Below are 6,812 nucleotides of genomic sequence, written 5' to 3'. Positions count from 1 at the left end.
ACATTATCTTATCTGTTCGTCACAACTATTTTATAAGGAATAGATTAACATTACCTCCATTTAATAATTAATATCCTATATGCTGCAAAATGAATTAAACGTCACATGCCTAGTAAAGGGCAGTATTGGTGCTCCAAGAAGAGTGCCTGCCTGCAAGTTGGAAAAACTGGCCCTGAGGACAGAATGATCGGAGGGCTGCCCCTGCCTGGCAAGACACTGCATAGTAGGGAGAGCAGGCCTTGAGGTCAAAAGAGATAGAGAGATAGCCCTGCCCCTCATCACCTGCTTCACTTGGGACAGTGGCCCCTAAGTCACACCTTGCCAACACAGTAGAGCTGGCCCTGAGGACCTGGAAAGGAGTGGTCCCTCCTTTGCTCACTGATGCAAGGGATGAACTCACCAGGGAAATACAGGAGTGCTCACTCTGGTGGTGGTGAGTGAAAGGGAGAGCATACAGGCTGATCAACCCTGCAACTACCCAGACCAGAAAAACGGTTATGCGTTATCCCACAATATCCACCTTTCACCCCACCTGTGATCTACCAGAACACATTACATGAAGGGATTTGTCCTGCAAACCCAAAGCAGCAGGATTTCCACAAGAAGAAGAAGAAGAAGAAGAAGAAGAAGAAGAAGAAGAGGAGGAGGAGGAGGAGGAGGAGGAGGAGGAGGAGGAGGAGGAGGAAGAAGAAGAAGAAGAAGAAGAAGAAGAAGAAGAAGAAGAAGAAGAAGAAAAGGAGGAGGAGGAGGAGGAAGAGGAGGAGGAGGAGGAGGAGGAGGAGGAGGAGGAAGAAGAGGAAGAGGAAGAAGAAGAAGAAGAGCTACAACAGGATAAACAAGAGGAGTTCCAGTGAGAGCCCAGCATCAATAGTGTAGCTGAAACCGGAGGCCTTGAACCAGACCAATGACTCTTTGCAATGAACACTCACAAGTAAAGATATGGATATAGGGTTTACTGCGGGACTCACTGTGTGGCGCTACAGCTACCATGACAAGACTGATTTTTTCATTTTTTCTTTGTAGTTTATTTATTATGTTTTAGGAGGGAGGTTGGAAGGGAAAAGTTTGCATATGAAGGGACACAGAAATGAATGGGAGGGAGATGCATGATGTGAAAAACACAAAGAAGAAATACAAAGAAGGAAAAGAGAATTCCTGCCTGCCTCTAAAGCCCTTGTCTTAATTATTGTTTAAAAATGATTCCTAGCTTATGTGATATGTACTAATTCATGGTATCTCCAAGCAAAATGGGAATATGCTAAATAGATCGTCAGCAAGATTTCTCAACCTTAGTGTAAAGAGACCAGCTTCCAGCCCCTGCCCTGGGTTCCAAAAGAAACATGCTTCTCAGGAGGGGAGACAATGAAAAATCTCTATGATGATTTCACTCACTCAACCTAAGGGTCATTTTCTTTATTTCTTCTATAATTCTAAGTCTCTTGTCCTAATTGTCTATAATTCCTTAGCTCTAACAGCTCTGTTGCAGCTCTATTTTCCTTCTTAATTGTTTATCTTCCTATATTCCTTACTCTCTCATTCTTTATTCTTCTTCATCCTTATTTCTCCTACATTTTTCTTCTGTCACTATAAATTTCCAAGCATATATGTATATATGTATATATCCATTCATTAGCAACTTGTTAGCAATAAAAAACTACAAGGCAAATTCTCAGGGACACAGGTATTCTTTGAAAATATGTAGTAAAACTTATCAGCTAATTTGTAGTCTACCACAACTGCAGTTGTGAGGGTTCCAGCTACCTCTTAAAGGGACCACTATAGATTACAAATGGACGAAACTAAACCATTGAGAGATCTAAGAAAAAAGCAAAGAATATGTACACTCTACATTTCTTAAGTGTGATTAATAATATCGAGACATGGTTAGGCAGTTAATAGCCTTTTTGATCCCCTGAATCTCAGGTCCTAAACAAAAGCAGTTAGTCTACTGAATCTAAAATCTTGCACCAAAAACTAGTACAAAATGTTAATTGCTATTTTGAGTCAGAGCAGGGAGCTGATGGTGAGGGAAGATTAGGGTAACATAGGTGCTACTGATTACGTCAAGGACTATGATATAACAAGACCAGACACCTGCAATATTGCCCTAGTTCACAGTAAATCCTCTGAAGGGCTTAGATCCTACAAAGCCAGACACCTGTAATTTTGTAAGTAAAATCTGTGAAAGTTCCTTTTGTGATCTGTCCGGAAGAACACGTCTGGCTAACTTGCTCTGTCACTAGGTTCAATGATAGAGAACAAGCTTCTGAGTTTATCACCATGTTGTGGAGAATATAGAATATAAAGAAGTCATCTTCCTGATCATTTACAAATATATGTACCCATAGATTGGAGTGGAATAATGAGATTACATATACATATTACATAAAAATTCATGGTAATGGGGAGATTACCATATTGCTGTTACACACTTGAAATTACAGATTATAACAACAGTTTTTTGAGTCAGTAGATCTGAAGGCTCTGCCTGGCAGGGTTCCTCCACAGAGAACCATTTCTCAGGTGGGTAGACATCGGAATTATCAATTGCTACAAGTTGTAATTGTGTCATGTCCCACGCTAGCACATGACAATTGCTCCTGACACCTTAGCCCTACTTCGGCTGAGAGACTTGATTTAACTTGTCTTCTGGGAGACTGTCTGGTGGACTGTAAACTGTTCTGCATCTAGCTGTTCTCTGTGCATTAGGTCCTAATGGCATAAATTTCATCCTTGATCTTCTTGCATCAAATCTGTTCTTACCTGAAACAACCAGTTTATAAAAGCAAACAAATACACTAACAACAAAACAAACATTTGTTCTGGGTTATGATTTCTTGTGTTGAGTTTGAGTTCCTTATATTTAGATACGGTGAGACTCTGTAAAGAGCAGAATTCATGAGACTGGCATCCAAGAGAAATTTGACTGGAAATGTAGACCTAGAAAATTACGAAACAGTAGTAACTGTGTGAGATATTCATATCTACTGTGGAAGCAAGACAAAGTCCAATCCTGCTAGCCTAATAACTCCTGAACTGAAAAACCTTCAAATTAGTGTGAGAAAATAGAAGAAAGAAAAAAATCAAGGGAAGGAAGAAACTTCAATATCAGATTTCAGAAAGGTTTCAAGTGAACATAATGAATGCCACCCGCTGAAGCTCCTAGTTAATATACTAGGGCTACTTGCTGAAGGAACCATTCAAAATTTCTTCCTTGAAATCGTGTTTTTGTTTTCTTATTAAATTTTTCCCCAGAAGTTTTGTCTGCTTTACAACCAGTTTTAACTTGTCACATTTTGAAGCCATCAAGAACCATCAGCACCACTGCTAAGGAGGCCCCTTAGGCAGTGTTGCAGGCTGGATTCAGAACTAGCAGAGTGTCACCATATCCTCTTAAGAAAATCACTTCTCCTGTCATGGGATCCATATTTAACTCAATGCCAAAGAAAACTGATAAAACAATATTGTATATTGGCTATCCTGGGTAACCACTTCCTGTTCAAACAAGGAAGTAACAAGGTACATCCACGCAAACAGATAAAGAAACTTACAAAGAATCACAAAACATCTCTAGAATGGCAGAGCATGAAGCCAAAGATGCCATCTTGCCCTTCATAAATAGGATTCAAATACATGAGTCTCCCTGGGATTTAGCCTTCTAACAAACTGAAAAAGAAATGCATGGAGAAACGGTCCTGTGACAAGAAACTCTGAGATGGAATGCAGGGAAACTGTGAGGAAGGGTTCCAGCAGAGAGAAAAACCTACCCATGCTTCTTTAAAATTGCACCCACACACTGAGACAATGGGGATGTTCTATCGGGAACTCACCAAGGCCAGCTGGCCTGGATCTGAAAAAGCCTGGGATAAAACCAGATTCGCTGAACATAGCGGACAATGAGGACTACTGAGAACTCAAGAACAACGGCAATGGGTTTTTGATCCTACTGCACGTACTGGCTTTGTGGGAGCCTAGGCAGTTTGGATGCTCACCTTACTAGACCTGGATGGAGGTGGGGGTTCCTTGGACTTCCCACAGGGCAGGGAACCCTGATTGCTCTTTGGGCTGACAAGGAAGGGGGACTTGACTGGGGGAGGAGGAGGGAAATGGGAGGCGGTGGCGGGGAAGAGACAGAAATCTTTAATAAATAAATAAATTAAAAAAAATTGATGACAACACAGCCAGGGCTGTGCTTCAGACATTAGCACATAAGTGAAAGATGAACATGGCACACAAGGAAGTCAGACCGAGGCTGGCCTGTGCTTTATTAGTCACTATCTCATACTGATCATAACAAGCAGTCTTAGTGTCTTCAGACCAAACTCCAGCCAAAGCTGTATCATAGAATTTAGGGTACCCATGCGCTCATAAACATATCGTAGCACCCCATAACTAGCTATGAATATACAGGTGAATGGAGTTTTTTTTTCTCTTGCTACATATACATTGTAATGCAGAATTTGTTTATGGAAATTATCCTTAAGGTGTTGTGTGGGCATAGCAGCATTCCAATATAAATGCAAAATGATAGCACAAAGAGACATCATCTCTCTGGACCTATGCTGGACAAACATGGATGTGGGCTACCAGCCTTTGTAAAAGCATTGTTTTAACTGGAATGCTGCTGTGCCCGTGCACAACACCCATTTATCTATTGTCCCTGGCTGCTTCCTCACTGACACAGGAGAGGTGAGTATATGTGATAGTAAAGAGGAAGCATATGGATAAGCTTTGATTTGGAAGTTTTAAATTTAATTATTTCTATTTCTTGTTTGAGTGTTTGGCCTGCATGTAGATTACTGCACTTGCATGCTGCCTGGTGACCTGGGAATCCAGAAGAGAGCACTGGATCCCTAATGTAGAAGTTAGCTCAATTCCGGAAATAACCAGGCTAACTTAAAGACTAACAATTATATTTTCACTTATTATAAGGGGAAACTCACGCTACAAGAATGGAAAGTTCAAGTTCCCTTCCGCTGTGTCCTGCTGGAATCACCCAGACAGAGCAAGCATCTAGCCCGTCCCAGTTTTTCTCCTGGGCTCCAGGTAGCAAAGCCTTAACTAGGTTCCACTTCTTTTTTTTTATTTTTATTTTTATTATTTATTTATTTATTTATTTAGGATTTCTGCCTCCTCCCCGCAACCGCTTCCCATTTCCCTCCCCCTCCCCTGATCAAATCCCCCTCCCTCTTCTGCTCGAAGAGTAATCAGGGTTCCCTGACCTGTGGGAAGCCCAAGGACCGCCCACCTCTATCCAGGTCTCCTAGGTTCCACTTCTTAAAGATGATTGCTTAACAAAGCTTCCCCAATCACCCTGACGCTGAAATTAGAGAGGGAAGTGAGCCACCACGTGGGTGTTGGGAACTGAGACCAGGTCCTGTGCAAAATCACCAAGGACTGTTAACTGTTGAGCTAGTTTCAGAGGAGTATCGCCAGACCTCTAGACACCTTTGGGCAACTAGACACTTAGACAACTCAGTTAGAGAGGACAGAGTTACTACATTTTTAAATGAATTTTATTGTATTTGTGCTTCATTGTGAAAGTGTGTTCACAGGTGTCCCTGATATGAAGGGGGATGTGCAAACATGAAGGGTAAAGAACAACTTGCAGAAGTTAGTTCTTGCTTTCAACCCGTGGGTTCCAGGGACTGACCTCGAGTAATTAGGATTAGATTGGAATGCTTTTACCCACTTAGCCACCTTACTGTCACCATTTTTGTTTTAAAGAACTTGAATGTGTTTGGGGGGAGGCAGAGAGAACCACAGATCGAGACAGACAGACAGAGAAGAAGGACTGTGGAAGACAGTTTGCAGAAGATTGTTCTCTAGAATTCCACATAGGTTCCAGAGGTGGAACTTAGTTTATTAGCTTTAACAGCAAGATTGTCTATTCCCTTAGTCATCTCGCCAGCCCAATTTTCTGTGTATTTAGGTCAGATGTCTAAGCCTAATTTATAATGAAATTGCTGTTTCTTTAGAATTAAATGTTTATCCTGTAATACCTAAGAGAAAAAAAAAAACAGAATGATGTATTAATGTAAGGTTGAATGAATGTAAGTAATTAAGAAACGGGCCCTTAGGTTGAAGACACCTTAAGAGAAGTGGGGTTGTATAACATATGTGGTATAAATACATAAGGGAGTATTTGGGGTATGGAGAGTCAGAGAGGAAGAAAAAGAGGGCTAACCAAAACTAAAGATGTATGAAACAGTAGCATGAAAGCCGGCCAATATGCAAGATAACTTAAATAATATAAGTTAGAGAAAGAGAAAGGGGGAGAAGGAGAGAGTGCCACAAAAATGAAATGCCCTGAGTTACTTACCAAACACTTCAGTGTCAAGTGTGAGATAGCCCAGCTTAAGCTCTTGGCCAGGAAGGAAACAGAGGCCGCTAAGCAGTCAATACTCTTGCCGCTCTTCTTGATTGCCCACCAGAACTAGTTAATAAATCTCTAAAGTCACCACACAACCTGATCACAAGATGAAGAGAAAATAAGCTGGAATTGAGCAAAAACTTTTCCTCAATGTTAGTTTGGCTTTTACATTATCAAAGGTGTTATGAAGGCTGCTCCCCTTGTGGAGAAAGGGGGAAAGATCACACCCAGCTGTTAATGTTATACTTCACCTTACCAACTTACAAGGCAATATGTGCCTACTGGCAAATAAACCTAACAAACAAACAAAATGTCTGGGAAAAGGCAATTGCAGCTCTTTGACTGGGTTTGAGGTCCAGTCCATCAGAGAACATTCATATGCAGTAATGCAAACTTGAATAAACAACAATAGCAACAAAACAAACATAAAAACATAAAA

Source organism: Microtus oregoni, unplaced genomic scaffold, assembly GCF_018167655.1.
Source record: "Microtus oregoni isolate MIOR12 unplaced genomic scaffold, Mior012 000017F_ref0000208, whole genome shotgun sequence".
Classification (NCBI taxonomy): domain Eukaryota; kingdom Metazoa; phylum Chordata; class Mammalia; order Rodentia; family Cricetidae; genus Microtus; species Microtus oregoni.
Note: the sequence above shows the minus strand (reverse complement) of the source record.